The sequence below is a fragment of the Nicotiana tabacum genome, chromosome 11 (assembly GCF_000715075.1).
Source record: "Nicotiana tabacum cultivar K326 chromosome 11, ASM71507v2, whole genome shotgun sequence".
NCBI classification, from domain to species: Eukaryota; Viridiplantae; Streptophyta; class Magnoliopsida; order Solanales; family Solanaceae; genus Nicotiana; species Nicotiana tabacum.
The window spans coordinates 112152291-112174960 of NC_134090.1; the positions used below are offsets into that span (position 1 = coordinate 112152291).

A 22670-nucleotide genomic window follows, 5' to 3' on the forward strand; every position below is an offset into this window, starting at 1 on the left:
CCCGATAGGGGTTGACGTCATAGGAGATCTTCAATTAGGACCATCGTTTTCCCTAGGGCAAATACGAGATTCCTAGAATCGGGAGACTCCCGATGTGGGGGCATCCCAGGGAGGGGATGAGGCATTTGGAGATGTTTTTGCCGATGTTGAAGTGGATGCTGATCTCGATGCCCAGTCGTCCTCGAGGAGGCTACGAAACTCCAAAAACATGTGATTTTTGACATAACCTTTATGCCTTGAGTTTTGATCTTTGTTTTTCTAACTTCATTCTTTTGTGCTATAGGTCACGATGCTGTATGACCAGGCCTTTTCCAAGTTAAGAACTGAACTGACTCATTGTGAGGAGGAGTTCAAGAAGCTTGCTTCAGAGTCGAAATAGCTAAAAACACTATACGCCTGAAGGGAGGAGGAACTGAGCATCATTCGAGAAAGCTCGGAGAAAGTGCTCCAAGAGCGGGCCAACTTCATCGAGCAGGTAGTTCGGTATTCATGAGCTTGCTTTTTGTTTTCATACTTGGTATTTATGACCTTGACTCGACATTTGCAGATTGAGCGCAAGGATGCCCTAGCGGTGCAGCTTCAGGAAGAGATTGCAGCCAAATATATCGAGATCCTTGAGCTAAAGCGGTACAAGGATAGCATGGCCTTGGAAAGGGATACTCTTCGAGGGGAGCTGGCCTCGACCCAGAGTCTTCTTCAAGATTCTAAAGAGGAGGCTCACAAATTCAAGGTGCTTCATGCTGAGTCAGCTGCCGCGTTATCAATGGCCAAGTTTGAAGTTGAATCACTCCTATCCTCGTATCGAGATGATGCTGATGTAGTGAATACTCGAGCCATGGAGATATCTGAAGAGACCGAGCTCAAACTGGCTCGCGCCCTTGCACATGCTTTATTAAAAGCTCGGAGGCAGGCCTTTGAGGAAGTGCATGCCAAGGGTTTCGATCTCTCTACCGAGATCGAAGAAGAGAGGCTTTGGAAGAGGAGTCAGAAGCTCTGACTACTTTGGACGAGGGCTCTGCGAGCAGCTTAGGGAGTGGCGAAGATGAAGACTAGGTCACCTTTGCTCTTTTTACTTCTTCTTCTTTTGTATGTGGACTCCGTGTGGGAGTTTTGTAAATGCACCTTTGTAAATATATTTTTGGAATGAAAAGGATTTTCTTTGTTTAATGTCTTCGAAGTTTTCCTTTTAGTGTTCATTCCGAAGTCAAGCTTTGAACTTGAATTTAACTTCTTCGAGCTTGGTCTTAGAGACCCTTAATATCGGGTTGTTCTGGTTTCAATCGCATACCTTCCCTAGGTCGGGTTGGTAGGGAATCGATTTTACTCCTTGATGCCACGAACACAGTGTGGTGACATAATTCTTATGACATGACCGTGAAGTGACCGAAATGGCCTTGTCGGTACATTTCCAAAAAAGTCATAATTGCATTGTGAGAGCTAATTGGCTATCAAAGTTAATGAATAGTCGCCGCTCTTCTTATATATACTTGTTTTCCTTTCATTGGGGGCTTTGCCCTTTGTGCAACTATCTTTCTCTATAGCGTTCCTTTTTTGCGCTAGTTCTAGCACCGCATCAGATCAAAGCTTTTGCCTAGTTTTTCATCTTCCCATTCTTTTTTGAAGGAGCTATGGCTACCATGCCCAAATTCGCTCACCAAGAAGAGGGAAGTCCCACCTCTACTTCCCGCCTAGCCGGTGGTACACCGCTGGCGTTTGGCGAACTAACTTCGAACTATTTCGTCTCGATGAGAGATTTTACGATAGAGGAATCTCTCTATTCCGGGCCATCAAGAACGTGCATCGAGGTTCATTCGATCAATAGAGGAGAGACACCTCGAGGCTGTAAGGAGAGACTGCGGACGGGGAGAAAAGGTGAGGCTGCAGGTACCCTCCTGAGAAGAGGATATTATGGCCCACGTAGAGGGATTTCTGAACGTGTATACGTACCCTTTTACATTGGGTCCTCTCGACCGACTCGTGCTCGAATTATGTCGAAGATATCGAGTTACTTTGGCTCAAATCCATCCGTCTTTCTAGCGGATTATGTTGATGATGAGATTTTTTGCTGAAAAGGGTGAGCTCGAGTTCACTCTCAGCCATCTTATCAGATTGTATCAGCTTTTACATCATCGAGGTCTAATTACACTACAACACCGATCCACCAAGCCCTTTATTGCCAATGATGATGAGGACAGGGATCAAGGGTAAATGAGTCGGTTTGTCCGAGTGAGGACTATTGACATTATTCATGCCGTTTCCCAAGAAATGGAATTTCAAGCGTAAGTGAAATACTATACTCTATTATTTTTGTTATTGGTGGAGCCTGACTCTATAAGGAAGTTTTCTTTCCTTTTCCGCAGCGATCCCATGGATTCCAAATGAGGTACCCGATCTTGCGGACTGGGCCCGCAAACTGGCGGCCTCTTCGACTTATGACGAGCATAATTGGCGAGATTTGTCGAAAGGCAAATGGGAGGCTAAGCATCATGGTACGTGCTATGTAGTCCTTCTCTCGAGGAGTACTTTCCCTTTCGTACAGTAATTTCTTTATTGCAGGCAACAATGAGTTTTATGAGGTGAGACCGTCCCCTTTTGAGGAGGATAAAAGGCCTTCAGTTTTTGAGACTGAGAAGGATAATAAAAGTAAAAGGTCCTTGAAGGACGAGGATTCCCATAGCAAAGCAGGATCCGCTCGGGGGCGCGAGTTGGACGTTGCCGCTGACGAAGATCTCATTTTTATCTGTTATTCTGTGGACATCAATGCACTCGGAGAGGATGACTCCACTTTGATGGCTCGAACCAGGAGGTCTCCCAAGACTGTTGAGCCTGTTGGGTTCAAGACCCCTAGTCTCGAGGGAGAGATTCCACAAGAGAGGAGGGGTGAAGGTCCTTCATTACCTGATTTGGAGCTGGTTCTCGGACGTCGGGAAGTACTCCAAGAGAAATGGGCTTCGGTGCATCTCCGCCCAATCAGAGTGCCTTGAGTTGCTCTACCGGGGCTGATGAGACCGAGCCGGTAGATGAAAAATCGACCTTCGAGAAGGCTCAACGAATCTACTCTATGGTGAGTTTTGAAGTCAATATAACTTTTCCAACTTCATTCTTTCTTCTTTTTAATTGAACCTTTCTTTCTCATAGGCCTCTGATAAGCTCAAGTTTGAGTTGCTTCGCTGTGAAGTTAAGTTGCGTAAAGCCTTGAATGGGGAGAATCTCTCAGGCTTCTTTGTGATAAGAAGACAAGAGAGCTGATACATCTTCGATCGGAGTTGGACTAAAGTCGTGATTACAAAACCAACCTCGAGAAACAGGTAACCTATATTTTGAGGGAATACAGGCTTCTTCTCCCATCTTTGAAAACTAATGTTTCGGTATCTCAGTTGCAGAGAAAGACAGAGACGCTGGAGCACCTTCGGGGCAAAACAAACTAGGTTAATTCTGAATGCAATGACTTGAAAGCACAAATAGATGCTCATGTTGCAGCCAAAAGGAATGCTTTGGCTAAGGCCTCCGCCCTCGAGATACAACTTCGTAATGCTCGAGAAAGCAACTCGATCTAGGTGAGCATGGTTGCTAAGCTTGAAACAGATCTTTTGAATATTAAAGCCGAAGTCGTGGACGCTCGAGCTGAAGTCGAAGAGGTCCGAGCAAAGGCCGATAAGAAGGTAGCCATCTATCTGAAAGATGCTGCTGAAGGTCGTACAAAGTTGAGGGGGACTTCCGATAGAGAGATAAGAAGCAATGAATATGCCCGATGCAAATCCCGGAGGGAAACTCTCGAGGAGATTCATGGTAAGGTCTTCGATCTCTCGGAGGAGATAGAGCATGCCATGGAGGACGAGTTCGACGCCAAGTTCCTCATTTTCGTTGCTGAAGACAATAAGGAGGAGGCCGGTGAGGGAGCTAGTCCTGAGGAAGCCGATGGAGACATAGTCCCCGAGGGGGAAAAGGCTAAGTTTTCGAGGGTAGACTAGGTTTTTCTTTCTTGTTCTTCGTATAGGGCTCCCTGTGGGAGTGTTGTAAAAGTAATTTTGTACCATTATTTATAATAAAAAAGGAAACCTTTGGTTTTTCCTTTATATGAATTTCTACTTGCTTGTGTCTTTGTTTATGTTTTGAGTGTTGATGCTTGTCGATAATTAGTCCGATATGTTGGACTTTAAGATAGAAACCCTTAGGTTGTGCTTGATGAGTAATTGATAATAGTTGACCGTTCAGGGCTCGGTCCTTGAATCAAGTTTTGACTCAGGCTCATTGACCCTTAGGCTTTTTAGGCCGGCCCTTAGGCTCTTATGCATTGGCCCTTAGGCTCTTTAGGCTGGCCCTTAGGCTCTTACGCATTGGCCATTAGACACTTTTAGATTGGGTTGATGCGACCTCTAATATGGCTATAGTTTTCCCCATTTCGGCTGAAGACTTTGAAGTTTTGATTATGGCTTGACATGTTTTGTGTTCGTCCGAATCTTCGATGACTCAAATAAGAACCTCGATTATGAGTCGATATGTGACGATAATTGAGTACTTCGGGAGGTTCTCCTGAAGGCTGATTTTTTCGAAGCCTTTTTGCTGAAGGCTGATTGTCTCGAAGCCTTTTCATGTTTTAGAGATGATATGATCGAAGCTCCTTTGCTTATGCTGGGGGTATCCTGATTAACTAGTTCTTTTCGAAGTATTTGAAGGCCTTTAATTTTATGGCGGCGGTTGGATGTCTCTGAGCCGCGTTAATTTGGACGGAGCCTTTTGATATGACTAGGAGTGGAAAATGGGTGGGTCGGGTCGGATATGGTTCGGGTCCAAAACGGGTAATAAAAAAATGGGTCAATTATCCGACCCAACCCATATTTAATACGGATAAAAAATGGGTAACCGGCGGATAATATGGGTAACCATATTATCCATGAATTCTTGCATATGATCACTTTTGGGAGAATTCTTAGTCTCCCTAACTTGAGGAACCCCCAATTTGAGACTTTACAAATGTAAAAGTTAGACCCATTAGTTATCCATTAGTTACTCATTGGTTATCCATTTTATAAATGGATAATATGGTTCTTATCCATATTTGACCCATTTTTAAAAAGTTCATTATCCAACCATTTTTAGTGGTTAACAGAATTCCTTATCTAGAATTTTTGGTTCCGTAGACTTTTAAAATAAAGTCGATTTTCCTCGATTTAGGATTTTAAAATAAACAGGTGACTTGGGACACCAAATAAACTATTCTAAGTGGCGACTCTGATAAATTAAATAAATAATCCCATTTTGGATAATGTCACCTCAATTGGAAAAACTCCCTTATATCCGCCCTCGGGGTAGTAAAAAAGGAGGTGTGACAGCTCTGACGACTCTGCTGGGGAGTGTAACCCAGAACTTTTGGTTCAGGGTTCAAGAATTTAAACCTAGAATAACTGTTATACTTGGCTTTATTTATTATCTGATTTTTACATGTTTGAACCTAATGTGCTAAATGCCGCTTTTTACCTCTTTGATATTGTTTGGACTATATATAAACTGTTATGAAATTCTTCTTCTCTCTGAGTCTTCTAAATCATCTGGGAAGTGTGCACTTCGTGTGACTTCTTTTCTGTTAGAGTCATATCCCAATTTTAGAATGAGGTTCGGATAAGTTGCAAAGCCGGTGAAGCTTCTGTATTCTCGGTACGCTGCCCCCCTCGTCTCGAGCTGGCCACTCGGGTAAGCCAAGTCTACAAAAATACACACAAGTTTTTAAACCTAGAATAACATAGCCTCATGTTGGATCCCTAGTAGGAACGTTTGTTTGCATTATGTACATCTGACTTTGCGGACTCAACACAGGGGTTAGGTCCGTCTAGGACAGGTGTACCCAAATTAAAAAGACCATCCTGATGCATCTTACGTGCTACTTGCGCATCTATTTGTTTCGGCTTGCATGTTGACCGGCTTCTAGAATAGGGAAAGAAAATAAAAAAAAAATCAAAATAAAAAACAAGAGTGAGAGGTAGGTATTTGAAAAATTTCGAAACTCTACCGAAATTCTGAAAAAAAAAGGGAAAAAGAAAAAGACAAGGTCATTTCAAAATGAGCCCAAAATGTTCAAGTGTCATGTTTCCCTGTTCCGTCAAAATTGAGCGAACTATACGGGTCTGATTCTCACCGGATGTGAGATACGTAGGCAAACCTCATCGGTTCCGATCCCAATTTTCAAAAATCCGAAAATATTTTCCTTTTGTTTTTTCTTTAGAAATCTTTCCTTAGAAAATTCAAAAAAAAGCTGAAGTTTTTTAAACTCAAAAAATGGTTTTCTTCTTTCTAAAGTCTTTCGTATGAAAAAAAGAAATAAACGAAAATCAATAAAAAAATCAAAACCCAAAATACAGGTTTCCTTTATTTTGAAGTATTTATCCCAAAAAAAAAATCCAAAAGAAATCAGAAAACAAAAATCCAAAAAATAATAATTCTTTTCCTTTTTTAAAGGTCTTTCTTTCGTAAAAGGGTTAGAGAGAAGCAAAAATGATGAATAGAGGTGCATAAAAAAGGGTTAATTAAGGCCGGGAAGAAACAAGCAACTCGTTCAAACACATAGTAGAAACGTTTAACTGTTTAGGTGCATTGCATCCCGATATGCGATTTCCTATCTGTTAAGCATCTCAAAACTAACAAGGTTGTTGGGTATGCAAGATAACTAGGTCCTGTTCAGGTAGTTGGTTTTGTTGGTAATTTGGCTTCCGATCCTTAATTCAAAACAACGGAAAGGTTCCTACGGCCTCTGAAAACCATCTACATATCATCGATCCTGAGGATATCCCAGCACCGACTATTCTACTACTAGAATTAGCGGCTGCTGAAGAGAATATGATGTTGTGTCTCCGCATATCGGAAATGTGGGTCGCCTGGTCTAATGGTAGGGAACCTCCAAGTGCAATTCCTGAGTTCCCTGAGTTAATCCCCAGGTCAGGTGAGGTTACCAACGTCCCTGTGCCCAACCCCCTCATCCCATGCGAGCACCCTCTAATGCCCTCCAATGATCCTGGCATGACTTCTGTGGTTCGCCCCCAGGCACCGGCTTCAAGGGCACCGCCTCCAATATTCATCTTTCAGGGTCACAGCTTCAACCAGAAATAATATATGTGACCCCATACTCTTTCACTCAACCTCCGCAATGTGATCTCTTGGTGGAGCAAGAAAAGGTCGTTAAAATTCCTGAGCAAGAGGAAATGGCTCGGAAGATGAAGAGCCTAGAACAAAGGATGAAAAACATGCAAGGACTGAGTGGCCAAAAGAGTGTCTCATACTCTGACCTCTGTATGTTTCCCCATGTCCACTTGGCAACTAACTTCAAGATGCCAAAATTTGAAAAGTACAATGGGCACGGAGACTTGGTCGCTCACCTGAAACGATATTGTAACCAGTTGAGAGGCCCTGGTGGAAAATATGAGCTACTAATGGCCTATTTTGGGGAAAGCCTCACTAGAATCGCTTCTTAGTGGTATACAGATCAAGAAATTACCCATTGGCACGTGTGGGACGATATACCCCGTGATTTTGTCAGCCGGTTCCAATAAAATGTGGACATCACTTTCGATAGAAACTCTTTGTCCAATTTGAAAAAGAAAATCGCGGAAAGATTCTGTGAATATGCCGCCAAATGGCGTGAGCAAGCTGCCAGGGTAAAGCCACCAATGGACGAAATTGAAATGGTCGCAGTTTTTCTACAGGCCCAAGAGGCTGACTACTTCCAGAACATGATGTCTGCTGTGGGTAACCCATTCGCTGAGGCTATCAATATTGGAGAAATGGTTGAAATTGGTTTAAAAACAGGTCGAATCTTGGGTCATGCTACTTTCAAGGCCACATCACAGTCTGCTTAGAATGGTTCAGAGGGTTTGATGAACAGAAATGGGAGTGAAGAGGGAGCCATGATGGTTTCAAGCTCGAGGGGGCTCGCATGTCATTCAGCCAATCATATGTGCCTCATATCGTCCCACCACACTATTATCCCCTTTAAGATGCTGCTTATGCCATGGCACCGCCTCCCTATGAGGTGATGAACGCACAACCTTACCCGCAGCCACAATATTATCCACAAAACCGAGCTCCACCTTGCAGAAATGCCCATCCTTACCAAGCTCCATATAATCATCAACCAAATGTTATCCAGTACAATCCTCGCCCAAGAGAGCCTTTCAGAAAGAATCAGTTCACCCCTATTGGTGAATCATATTCAAGCTTGTTCCAAAGGCTAATCAGGCTAAATCTATAGTAGCCAATGGCCCCGAACTGGCCAAACCTAGAGTCCCCCTCGCACTGAGCTGATGCTATATGTGAAAACCACTTTGGAGCAGTGGGACACATTACAGATGACATTTAGACCCTTGAAGATTTGATTGAAGCTAAAGAATTGTTTTTTGGGATGAAGAAGCTCCTGATTTGATGAACAATCTGTTGCCTGCCCACAACATCGGGCCAATAGTCGGAATGATTTATGAATATGAGGAATTTGATCCGGCACTGAAGGCCATTGCAGCCATTGCTGAGACAGAAGAAAAGTCAAAAAATGGTCGCCAAGCCTGAAAGTTCCCTATCAGATGGGAGTCTCGGTAGCCAGTCTTGCTATCCTTTCTGCATCCGGGTTATCTCAGGGTGTGATCCGGACGTTTTACTTTATTGTCTTACTTTCCGATGTAAATCCTTCTATCTTTAAATTCAAAAAAAAAATTCAAATGAAATTCTTCTAGGTATGTCTCTTTTCTTAATCTTGTCATTTTTCTTATTCTCTTTTTAGTTCTGTTAAATGCAGATTTCAATAACATGACATGCTTGCGGACTTCATGCCCAGATCCTGAAACGTTGTCAGACCTCGAAGTAATGAATCAAGAATTAGATCGCAATGAAGATAAGTTTAAGGAAATAAAACAAAGAGTTGGAACAGCTGAAGGAAAATTGGTTCTAGATTGGAAAGGTCCATACATTGCAACAAGAGTACTGCCAAAAGAGTGCGTTCTACTTGGGACACATCAAAGGAAATGTCCCTGAAATAACTGTCAATGCAAATACAGTCAAAAGGTACTATGTGAGATCCTCTATGTAGCATTACTTTTCTCCGATTGGGATGAAAAAGGCTTTCTTTCTCACTATTTAAATATTCAACCCTTTGTAAACCATTTGAGCTGGTTACTCTTCTTTGATTACCCTCTTTGGAACCTGAAAGTATTATTGAAATTGTTTTTTGAAAAAATGAAATAAAAAATGAATGAAAAGGGGAGAAAAAGAAAGATACAAAAAAAGAGGGGAAGAAAAGACAAAGAAAATGAAATGATTAAAAAAAGAGAGGAAAAAGAAAAGAAAAAAAATGAGAAAACAAAAAAAAAATAGAAGAAAAAGCAAAAGAAAAGAAAAACAAAAAAACAAAGTTCCCTGAACTATGTTCGACTTGATTCCGAAAGGATACGTAGGCAGCCTTTCTCTGGGGTTCAGTTACACGAAAATAAAAATCAAAAGTTTCCCAAAAAGTGAAATTGGGGTAGATCCAAATCCTTTTTTATCCAAACCCTATTTAAGTCCTTCCAATAAATCGGTGATATTGTTCAAGGACCGAATAATACAGTTACTTGGATCCGATACAGTCAAAATGAGAGAAATAAAATGAGAGAGTCTTATTGGTGAAAATCCACACGGGTACCGTGAGGTGACAATAAGCAAAGAAATAAAAATGAGCAAGTCTTGTTAGTGAACACTCGCAAAGAGCACCATGAGGCGATGTTGAGAAGAGAAATGAGAGAGGTCAGCTCGTGAAAACCCGCAAAGGGCGCCCCTAATCGAGAAAGGATCCTCATAGCCATCGGCATCGATAGAGTCCTGGCAAGGTTTCTCGATTTTGAGGCAAAGGTTGTGATGAATTTCTAAGAGTCAGATGGTTTACACAAATAGGAATCCAGTTCAAAAGGCATGTCATGTTCATTGAAGTCCGCATGTGCTCTAGATAAGTCCTTCTTTCCTTTCCCCGAAAGGGATACTTCTTGTTTTAAGCTCATTTTCCATTCCATTGCGTGTTTTCTTTAAATCCCTTTCGGTCTAACTCTGTTCTGAAAATAAGACAAAGAAAGGATGGTAAGACTGATTTACAGGGTTCTCGTTTGATACAAGCTAATATGCAAAAAGGCACCCAGCCTTGTCAGGGGCATAAGTCGGCCTCGACTGACCATGGTGGCCGATGCATCGAAATCAAAACTCATGGAAAGAGAAAATCAAATTGAAGTGCCTATAAAGGCAAATGAAATTGAAAAGGTTGAGTCCCACGTGGCTAACCGTCTTGGCAAAGGTTTGAAAAGCCAAGGTACCCAAAATGCTCTGAAATTGTAATTAGAAGAACGAAGCCAGAAATGAAAGGCCTATGAATGCGAAACAAAGTTGAAAAATATCAAGCCCCATGCGACTAGCCGTTGCGACAAAGTTTGAGAAGAAAAACAAACAAAAAAAATAAAAAAGAAGAAGAAGAAGAAAAACAACAAGTCAGAAGGGAAAGGCCTACAGAGGCAAAATAAAGTCGAAAAGGGTGATTCCTACCGACCAACTGTCATGGCAAACTCTGGAAAAACCAGAGGTTCTCTAGGGCCTGAAATAAAATCGGTCCTCAAGGAACAAGCAGTCGCAGTTAAGATTTTCATCAAAGAAGTTGGGCCGAGATCAAGTGATTGAAATAATCAAGGCTACAAAACCAACCATCATTTTAAACTAACAATTGTTCTTTGTTTGAAAATAGGAAACGAGTGCAATCCAAAAGCAACCTTGCAAGAAGCAGGTGCGACCAAAACGAAACTGCACAAGAGCTTGAAGCAGCTTTGCCGCAACAATCCAAAAAGGGAAGTCCCTTCCAAAATTCTTTCCTGCATTCACTCATTCCATGAAATAAAAAAATAAGAAAAATTCAAAATTATGATAGCCTAGGGTCCCCAATCTCTAGCGTCATTTTTCCAACATAGGGTCTCATCCCCTAATCGCTTCCAACATAACCTGGTAGTCTTTTCCATTATAGGGTTCCACTGCCTAGTTTATCCCCGGCATAACTCGAGGACCTTTTCCGGCATAACCCGATGACTTTCCCGGTATAACACGTGGACCTCCCTGGCATAACCCGATGATCTTTTTTCTTTTTCGGCATAACCTGATGACTTTCCCGACATAACTCGTGGACCTCCCCGGCATAATCCGAGGATCTTTTTTCTTTTCCGGCATAACCCGATGACTTTCCCGGCATAACCCGTGGACCTCCCCACCATAAACCGAAGATCTTTTTTCTTTTCCGGCATAACCCAATGACTCTCCCGGCATAACCCGAGGACCTTTTTATTTTTTTCCGGCATAACCCGATGACTTTCCTGGCATAACCCGTGGACCTCCCTGGCAAAACCCGAGGACATTTTTCTTCTCCGGCATAACCCGATGACCTTTCCGGCATAACCCGGTCATTTTCTGGTATAACCTGGTAATTTTTCCAACTTAGGGCCCCCGATCCCTAGTTGATTTCATAGGGCTCCACTCCCTAATCTATTTTTCCCAAGGATACACAATCCTGATTTTATTGCTTTCAATAAAGAAGTAGTTTAGAGTTTTGTTATAATAACTCACAGAATTTTCCTAGTGAAAATTGGGACAGAAAATTTTTATTCGTTTGTTTGTTTTGGTGTCTGAGCAGGTATTTACCTTGAGGCACAAGTTTCAAGACAACCAAAAGAAGAAGTCTCAATCCAAATAAAAGAAAAGAAAAATAAGAAAAGAAGTTGAACTCTAAGTGTAGAAGCAGAGAAAAGATGCGGACTGCTCAAAACATGATTGAAGTCACAAGCTTTGCATGTCCCGCCTTGATCCGAAAAGCTGAAGAAAAATGACCCAGCGTTCGCAGCTAACGATCATCAAGATTCAGATCAGAGTCTGCAGGAAGAACCAACCAAGACTCAAAATCAAGCTTCAGAAAACTCATAGATAAGAATCTTGTAACTCGTAGCTGATAGACTTAGTTAGTCTTTTTCATTTTTGACTTTGATGTAATAACAGGACTGCAGACCGAAACCTCGACGGCAACTCAATCGGCTCTCCAACCCAGTACTCCATCACTTTTCCTAATTCTGAACTATAGGTGGACTGATTCCTTTATAGTCAAGGATATGTAGGCAACTCAAATACCAGGGCTCGGTCACATTCTCCTTTCTCTTAGTTTTTGGTCTCTCTAAATAAGGGTCGGGTCAAAAGATATGTCTCGTCATTCTTTGTCTGAAAACTCTTCGCGTTTTCAGTCAAAGAGGGGCAGCTGTAGACATATAATTTTTGACCCTCCCAAAGATTTTACACATTTTAGCGTAAAATATTTAGTGTAGGTTTAATATCGTTATTTTAAATAGTTTTGACTCTTTTACTTTAATTTATCAAACAAAAAAAAATTAGAAAAAATAAAATAAATATTTTCATCTTTAGGTTAAATTCAATTAGTATATTTATACTTATAGTATTATAACATTTGAAAATACAAAAAAAAAATAGTTTCACTCGTAGTATTTAGTTTTATATTAGTTTATTTTTAATTTAGAATGATTTTTACATTTTTATAGATACATTGTATTATTTGATCTTTTTAGCCTAAGTTCAAACCCAAAAGACATTGTCCAACCCAATTACCCTTAGCCCATTCTTCCCAACCCATTAGCCCACTTAAGTGCAAGATTTAATCCTAGCTATCTATTTCCTTCTAATCCAATGGCTACCATGTCTTCCCACCTCCATATAAAATATCCAATTATAGAAACCCTACCCTAAGTTTTCAATTCCAAGAACCTACACCCCAATTCCCCCACTTCAACCACAACTCCCAAGATAATTCTCCTAGCCTTTCCATTATCCTCTCCAACGCAATCTGTCACCCTACTTCCTAAAAACAAAGAAAACTCACAATAATCTTTAAGACTCCTAAGCTTTAGCAGACCAAAAAGTAAAAGGAGATCTGGACAAAGAACAAAAAAAGATGGCACAAAAACGAAGATGAGGTAAAGAGCAGAGTGAGAATAAAAAAAAAACAGATCTAAAGAAGAACACAAAAAATGAAGCTCACTTTCTCTTGTTCCTCTAATAACACTCCAAACCCAGCAAAATTAGTCCCATAATACACCTCAATCTCCTTGAAAAGGCTCCAAAATTCAGCTCGAAATCGACCCAAAATACTGTCGTCAGAGAGGTTCACGGTTTGCGATTTTTGTTCATCGTTGGATTTCAAAAGAAATGAAGTCAGCCTTTATATTGAAATTGGATTTTTAGATCTGAATTTGTAAATTCGCTGGCTACATATTCTTATTATTAAAGAAAGATTTCTTTGCTAAAGGTCATTATTTCTCTCCCCTTTCTTTATTTATCTTTGTATTTGCTATAGTTTTCCATGTCTGTTATGAAAATTGAAGTTTAAACTCTTCCCAATGACGCGATCATCTTCTGTTTGGGTCATATATTTGTTTATTCATTTTTCTTTCCTCCATTTTAATAGTTAGGCTAGATTTCAATGTAAATATCTTACATTTTGGTTTGGGTTTAAAACATTTTGGCCGGTTATGGATAATTTAGGCGTTAAGATTTTCTTCCTATTTACCTTATGATGCTTTACTCTTCTGTTGGTTTAATTTAATTGTTCTCTAATAGTTGTAGATACATATTTAATTTTGATTAATCTTAGAGTTTAAGGGACTTGGAGTATTTAAGAATGGGTTTGTTAAATGTTAGTAGTTACTGATAATGTCTTAGTGCTCAATTATTTAAGAACTTGTTTCGGTCAATTTGTTAGGTGACAAATTTAAGTTAAAAAATTATAAATGTAGGCGATTTGTTAAAAAATTCCAATAGTTAAGCTACATTTTCCACAATTATTTCATAACTCCTTGCCTCACAATAATCTCAAAATTAGGCTTAGAAAGAAATAATTCACGAACATCGTAGCTTGCTTTAAGCGCAATTAATAAACCATCGTGGCTATGGGTACGGGTCCCGTGACATTGTTACGATGCCTAATCCCCAATTCGGGTGTGCATTTCATGCGACTCGACCATAACAACTTTGAACATTAATAAAAATAAACATGTCGCAAATTGCTGGTGCATTTTATGTAGCGTGATTTGCGGTGCGTTCCAAAACGATAAGTGTACGACAATCGTAACTTGTTCCAGAATAATTCCATAAATAATTAAAAGCTGTTATAAAGCTAAAAATGCACAATAGGTCTAAAACATGTAGTAAATCAGATATTAGGCCAGTTATTAATAGTTTAAGCGACCGTGCTCGAACCGCGGAACCCTGGAATGCCTAACACCTTCTCCCGAATTAACAGAATTTCTTATCTAGTATTTCTGGTTTTGCAGACTTTTAAAATAAAGTTGATTTTCCTCGATTTAGGATTTTAAAATAAACCGGTGACTTAGGACACCAAATAAACTATTCCAAGTGGCGACTCTAATAAATTAAATAAATAATCCCATTTCGAATAATGTCACTTTAATTGGAAAAACTCCCTTATATCCGCCCTTGGGGTGGTAAAAAAGGAGGTGTGACATCGGTAAAACGCGTTTGGGATAAAACCCGATCTAAGGGAAAAAGAGGGCAACACATGCTTTAAAATCCAAGGTCTTCGAGCTGGAGAGTGCTTCGATTCCTCTCAATAGAACGCCTCCAATAAGTTAGCATAAAAACATAAATGCAAAGGGAGAAGGTTGTACCTTAGCAATAATAGCGTTAGAGCCTCGATACGTTTCAATTGCTTGCTCCAAGGACGCGGCACGATCCTTTATTCTCTCATTCGGGTGGAGCCGAGAATATAGGTTGTGGTTGCTATTTGGATGTTTGCTTGTCTTTTGGATTCTTTGATGTAGAGGGCATCGATGCCGGTGCCACATCATGCACCGCAAACATCTCTCTTGCCGTATGCTGCTCCGCGTACACTGCTTTTACTCCATCCTTGGTTGGAAACTTCATCATTTGATGAAGGGTTGAGGGCACTGCCCTCATACTGTGTATCCACGACCTTCCAAGTAAGTCATTGTATCTCATGTCACCTTCGATGACATGAAACTTGGTATCTTGGATTGTACCGGCCACATTGACAGGGAGGATGAACTCCCCTTTTGTTATCTCACTCGCCCTGTTGAATCCATTGAGGACTCAAGAAGCGAGTACGATCTGGTCGAGCAGTCTGAGCTGCTCCACCACCCTCGACCTAATTATGTTGGCCGAGCTACCTGCATCCACGAGCACACGTTTAATTTGAAACTTATTCAAAAGAAAATAAATTACTAGTGTGTCATTATAAGGCTGAGCCAAGGTCTCGATGTCCTTTTCGCTGAATGTGAGAGCATCCTCTAGTATGTAACTCCGAGTTTGCTTTCCCCTGGTGATAAATATTTTTGTTCGCTTGACCACGGGTCCTTTTGGGGTGTCGACCTCTCCAATGATCATGTGGATGACATGCTATGGTTCTTCTGGTTCGTTCTTCCTGTTGGCCACTCTTTCCCAAAACTAGTTTTTATCTCTGCCGCTAAGGAACTCTCGAAAGTGCCCTTCGCTGATCAGTCGGGCTACCTCTTCTCGAAGCTGTCTGCAATACACGGTCCTATGACCGCGAGTGTCGTGATATTTGTATATCAAGCTAGGGTTCCTCTATGAAGGATCTAATAGTATGGCTTTTGGCCAACTGGTATCTTTGATTTTACTTATGGCCGATACGATGTCCGAGACATCGACGTTAAAGTTGCACTCAGATAACCAGGGTGCCTCTACCGACCCAGTGTGCCTATGGAACCCAGATTTACTCATAAGTACCCGAGAACTTTGACCTCGATCTGTCCTTCGATCGCCTCGAGGTATATTTCGCCTCGGGGCATTTCTTCGATCTTCTACATACGACTGGTATCTTTTCTTGTTTGGCCTCGACTTCCTCTCTATAAACCTTTGTTCCTTTGTTAAGTGCCTACTTGGATATACTGAGCCAGAGGGGGATCCCAATTGGTCGTTCTCGACCTTGATCTTCGATTGATATCTGTTGTGTACATCTACCCAAGTCACGGCAGGATACTCAACAAGTTCTGCTTTAGCTGCTTCAAAGCTATCGAGCTTCACTCGTTCAAGCCCTAAGTGAAGGCCTGAACTGCCCAGTCATCGGAGACCGGTAGTAATTCCATTCGCTCCATCTGGAAGCGAGATACAAATTTCCTCAGCATCTTGTTCTCCATTTATTTGATCTTGAAGACGTTGTACTTCCTTATAGTAACCTTGATGGCACCGGCATGTGCCTTCACAAAAGAATCAGCCAACATGGCAAACAAATCCATCGAGTTCAAGGGTAGGTTATGATACCACATCATAGCTCCCTTTGACCGTGTTTCTCCAAATTTCTTCATCAAGATGCATTCAATCTCGTCATCCTTTAAGTCATTCCTTTTTATAGCACAAGTATAAGCGGTAATGTGCTCATTAGGGTCCGTGGTCCCGTTATACTTCAGGACATTGGGCATTCTGAATTTCTTCGGGATGGGCCTTGGAGCCGCACTTGATGGGAATGGTTTCTGCACGAACTTCTTTGAATCTACACTCTTCAGAATCGGGGGTGCGCCCGGGATCTGATCGACCCTCGAGTTATAAGTCTCCACTTTTTTATCGTTGGCCTCTATCTTCTTTTCTCCTGACTCGATTCTTTTAGTCAATACCTCGAGCAGTTTCATGATTGTGGGGTCAGTCCCCGAGCTAATTTCATCGAGTCTTTCTAGCACTGGCTCGTGCTGTATGTTTACTGGTTCAGTGTTGTTAGGGGTTCTATTCTGACATTAAAGTTAAGCGATGGCGACTTGCTGGGCTTACAGCATCTCGAATATCACTTGGAGGCTGACTCCTCCTTCTTCCATTCCTTGTGCTTTTTGGCCTCCAGCCTGGGCTTCCCTACATCCATTCCTTACGGCGTTTGCACCTGCTTTCGTGTTTAGAGCGTTGTGGGAGCTGATATCAACTGGCTCCACGTTTGGCACTCCCTCAAGGTTTACAGGAGGAACACCAAGCCCTATGCCACTGTTTTCTCCAAGTCCTTCTCTGTCCTGAGCATGTGCATTTTGTGTGATAGACATATTTTGGCCTGAAATCAAAAAAATCTTTGACAATAAAAAGTGTGAAGAATAACGTGTGTTATCAGAAAACTAGCACCAAAATAATCACTATTATTTTTAGCTCCACGGTGAGTGCCAAACTGTTTACCTTGAAAATTGTAATAACAATTATATTTGATTTATGGTTCTAAAAATACGTGATTTATCTTAATACTAGTTGTTATGTGAATAATGCTAAGTGTAAATGAGCAAGAAATGATAAGCAAACCAGTGTGGTCATAAGACTGAGGGCATCGAGCTTGGCGATGCAGGACCTCGAGGTCCGCCTTTAACGGATGATAATGAACAATAAATGAAAAACAATAAATGAACAAGTAATAAATTTGTAGAGTAATTGTTGAGCACGTTTAGGCAAGAAAAACAGAGAATGTTCTATTGTATTCAATATTCACGTGTGTTACAAAATGACAAGGGCCCCCTTTATATAGAAGGGGGAATCCCAACATATTACATGTCTAATAATGACGAGGAAATGCTATTGGTACAGTTGTGTAATGACCTAGTACAGATTTGTACTATTCTTGTAGACCTGGTTAGCTCTAACCACGTGTACTTGGGAGCTTTCTCGCCTTTCCATGACGATCATTGATTGGTACTGCTCTGAGATTGACCACAATGAACCTTCGATGTGCTCCCTCGAGGGACAGACCTCGAGGTCACATTTCGCATTCTGCTTCGAGCTTCTCGGGGTTGAGCGTGGAGATCCACAGTAGTCCCATAGTCGAACTACCCAATTTTGGCCGTAGACAGTATTACATTCAAGTTTTTAGCTTGTTGGCACATTGTGGCATTATATGAGACTTTTGGTAGTGTATGAGGTGGCTTATTGCATGATCAACTTGTACTGGGTGAGACAAGATTATTAGACATGTGATCAGTGCAATCAAATTTATATAAGGTATATTAAAGAGCAAATATCTTTGTCTAGTTCAGAATGAAGTAGTGCTTATTGTTAGGAGGAGAGACTCCATGATTTATGATTCGATAGATGGTTATGAGTTTCTACAAATTTCTTCCATCGTGGCAGTATTGCGAGAGTTGGAACAGGGCTTATATATGTTATGGGGTATACTACAAGCTTCGGTTATGAGGAAATTTCAGCTGTTGTGCTTGGGGAGATTGAGTCGGGCAAAAGTTATGTGGTGCATGGTGTGATTTCAGCGGAGGAGCATGGTCACGTTGGGTTATGTGTCAGGTGATTAATATGGTGTTCGTGTGTTAGAATCTGTATCGTGGAGAAACTCCAGATGTTGGAATTTGGATCTAAAGCTTGCTAGCTAAGATAACAAGAAGGATCTTCAGTCTGGCTAGAGCAAATATACTCAACTGGGTTGTGGTGGCATGGGTAGGTGTACGAGGTGTTAAACAGTGATTTTGGACAACTCCGGAGCAGTTCTTAGCACATTCGAGGACGAACGTATATTTAAGTGGGAGAGAATGTAACGATCTAACCGATCTTTTTGAGCTCTAGCGCGTCGTCGGCGGTTTGAGGCCTTGAGTAACTTCACTTCAGGTATTATGACTTGTACATGTGATCTGAATTGAATTTCAGGAAGTTCATAGTTGATTTGGAAAGAACACTCTAATTTCGGAAGGTTTAAGTTGGAGGAATTGACTTGTCACACCTCCTTTTTCTACCTCTCGAAGGGAGTATAAGGGAGTTTTTTCCAATTTAAGTGACAATAATCGAAACGGGATTATTTATTCAAATTCAGAGTCGCCACTTGGGATAATTTATGGTGTCCCAAGTCACCGGTTTAAAATCTCGAATCGAGGAAGTTTGACTCTGTTTTACAGTCCGTGAAACACAAAAATACGGGTAAGGAATTCTGTTAACCCGAGAGAAGGTGTTAGGCATTCCCGAGTTTTGTGGTTTTAGCATGGTGGCTAAACTATTATTATTGGCCTAATTATCTAATTAATTACATTTTTGAGACCTATGTGCATTTTTATCCCTTTTAAATCGCTTTTAATAATTTATGGAATTATTCTGGAACAAGTTACGATTGTCATACACTTATTTGTTTGGTATACATTGTGAATCATGTCACGGAAACCATACCTACGACCTACAACATGTTTAGTTATTAACAAGATTAAATTGTGGCCGGGTCACATAAATTTACCCCCGGATTTTAAAATTATGTACCACAACTACGTCACGGGAAACCGTACCCATAGCTATGACACTTTACTTAATTAACGCGCCTAAAGCAAACTACGAGAATTCAAAGCATTTTTCTACATTAATTAAGATAATTAATATGATGGCCATAGATTAGGTGATTCAATTGTGTGAATGACACGCCTCAGTTTCTTTCAAAGGAAACACATTCGAATTAAACGAACTAGGATATCTACACTTAAAACTAATTCAAAATTAGAAATCACAACTACACCACGGGAGTCGTACCCGTATTTGTGATGATTTAATTAGTGTCCAATGCAAACTACAAAATGCTCATGTTTAATTCAAGACTAAGTTTAAGATTATCGCGATGCCTATTGAATTATGGCTACATCTAATATAACGTTTTTGAGATATCAAATCCGCTCACTTGGATTGTAGAAAGGAATGGGCCAGCTTTTATTAAGTCCTTTAACATAAGGGCCCAAACACAAAGAACTCGTTGAACAGTGATGTCAACCATGGGAATATCGTGATACAATAGGGCCAAGCTAGCCAGAACCTGAGCATTATACATTAACCAATTTTTAATTAATTCACAAACTATAACAAGAGGATCAAACAACAACGTAGCAACTGATAACAAAATTGTCATGCATATCACATTGCTCACTTTAATGAGATAATATAGCTTCTGCACCTTTAGTCCTACTTTAACTTTTTCATAAATTTTATTCACCACCTAGATATACAACACCAAGCTTCTGTTTATGTTAACATCACACACATACGTATTAAAGAAGAAGGAATGATATTGACATATTTACAACCCATAATTGTGTTCATTTTTGTTTTTCACGGAATTTCATAACCTCACAACTGTATCAATTTCATAAGTGAGTGTTAAAGAACCAGTAGATTTGTCTTACACTAAGAGGACCTAAAGAATGAGATAAAACCCTTTTAATAAGACTGGATGCAATAGCAATAACCAAACTCCAGACATCATTCCCAAAGTCGCCATATCAAAGACTCAAATGACTCCAACATAGACCAAAAACCAAAATCACAGTGTACATACACTTGGTTCAGACATCTAACACCTTTCGCAAGATTCTTAACACAAACAAAATTCAAGTCCTAAAATTCATGTGTTACAATGACAACTTTTATACTCTAACACTGATTTACATCCATTGACTAATAGAAGAAGAGATATACAAATTAATAGAACTTAGGAACCAATTTCTGAAAAATCAATGACTAATCACATTAGCCTTAACACATGCATTGTCATATTCACTTCAAATTCCAGAGATTCAAAGGAGTACCTGGATACAGCAAAACAAAAACCAAAAATGTATTAAAAATCATCTTATAGCAGCAAAGCAATAATGGGTCCAACAACAAAGAACAGCAGTAACCATCAATTCAATAACCTCAATATCCAGCCATATTTCATCTTAGAAAAACCAGAAAAATCCCAAGAAAGACCACTTCTGAACTTTTTAGCCAAAGAAAGAAATCAAGCTCAAAACTAAAGTAGTTTTTTTGGAAAATTTTTCAGCCGTTTTTTTGGAATCCTCCCAATATCTGCCCTAGAAATCAAGAACATGAGCTTCTTATACGAGGGCTTTAGGGTGGCAAAACTTAATTTTATTCAATCCCTTTTAACCCTCAAATTTGTTCTTTTTACTACCCTGGACCCCAAATCAGCTGAGCTATATTTTTTTATTTGCATTAAGCCCCTCTCCTTATCCTCTAGAATCTTCTGTTGTTATAACAGAAACATTTTTCCAAATAGAAACCCCCAAACTAACCCCTGACAACCTTGCATTTATTTTTCAAACTAGTACCAAATTAGACCATCTGACCCAAAACTCAAAACCAAACCAGTGGGCTTTCTACTAACCTGGCCAAAAATAACAAAAAGCCCAAAATGCCTAACAGTAAACCAATATTAAGCCCTCAAGACTAGCTGGTTCATTAACCAAACCAAAAGTCAAATTGAATAATGAAAGTTGTAATCGACCATGAACTAAAACATGCTAAAAATGATTTAACACAACTGACTAATTAAAAAGTGAATAAAACTCGCTTGATAAGTGTTCTAAACTATCATGCAAACAAAAACCGATTGAGAAGAAGAGAAAGAAAGAAAAATAGAAGAGAAAACGAAAACAAAATAAAACAGAAACAATGAGTAGAGGTCCAGGATTTACCGATTGAATCTAGCAAAATGACCAAGAAAACAAGGCGGAGGACTGGCCAAGCTTCAAGATGCTTAGCTTGAAGTTGACCCAAATGACTACTCCAGTCAAGAGTAACCTATTAGGGCAAACTTCCAGCCAAAACGAGCAAAACTTCAAGAAAATACCAAAACTTGGAAATTAGATCAATCCTTTAGATCCAGGATTCGACGAGTTCCAAGGATTATTTGGGAAAAATTGTTAAGGGTTTTGAGTTTGGGGAGGCCTGGTGATTATAGGATGTGAGTTTGGGATTATTTGGGTGAGCTAGGGTTTTTAGGTTTGAATTTCAGATCTGAAATAGGAACGAAATGGGAGTTCAAAATTTTGTGTGTGTGTGGGGGGGAGGGGACCGGTTAGGACATTCTTATATTTAATGGAAGGGTAGTTCCCATCCGTCCGATTAAACAAAATCAACGGATGCGATTTCATGACCCTGAAAACAGTGTCCTTTGGTGTAGGGTGGGGCTGGCTGGATCGGAGTAAGGTTTGGGCCTGGATCAGAGAAGATTTGGGTCTAGCCTGGCCCAATTTCGAGTCTAAAACAGGCTTCTTTTTCAATTACCCTTTTCCTTTTGCTCTTGTTTTCTTTTTTCCCTTTTCCTTTTCTTTTAATTAATTAAAAATCTATGTTAATTTCCTAAATTAATTTGAATTGTAAAATTAAGCTAATTATCTAACTATAATATTTATAAAAATGTGTTGATCCTAAAATTAAAAGAGAAAAATTAATAATCCAAAATTTAAAAGCTAAGAATGTAAAAGTGAGCCATTTTTTTGTGATTTTCATTTTTAATAAAACAATTAATTAATTAATTAATTCTAAAATATGAACACAAAATCTATATGCAATGCATGGTATTTTAGTATTTTTCATGATTTTAATAAAAGTAAACATGCACAAAAATTCAAACAATTAACAAAAAATCCTACAAAAATCCTATGAAATTGCAAACAATTGGGAAAAATCCATTTCTTTTATTTGTAGGAGTATTTCATATAGGTTAAAATCACGTGCTCACAGCTGCCCCTCTTTGCTCGGAAACACGAAGAATTTTCGGGCAAAGATAAAGTGAGCAGATACGAGCGATTTTTGCCCGTTTGGATATTCTGTGAGAAGCATTTTTGAAAGATCTA

The 22670-nt window shown here is 40.0% G+C and overlaps 1 long non-coding RNA gene across 1 annotated transcript; it reads right to left on the minus strand.

The window, feature by feature from the left end:
- Window positions 1-20307: 20307 nt before the first annotated feature.
- LOC107790114 (uncharacterized) lies at window positions 20308-20960 on the minus strand. The gene is made up of 2 exons (XR_001648964.2): window positions 20724-20960; window positions 20308-20615 (listed from the first exon to the last, which is right to left on the minus strand). It is a non-coding gene; the product is annotated as an uncharacterized LOC107790114 (long non-coding RNA).
- Window positions 20961-22670: the final 1710 nt, after the last annotated feature.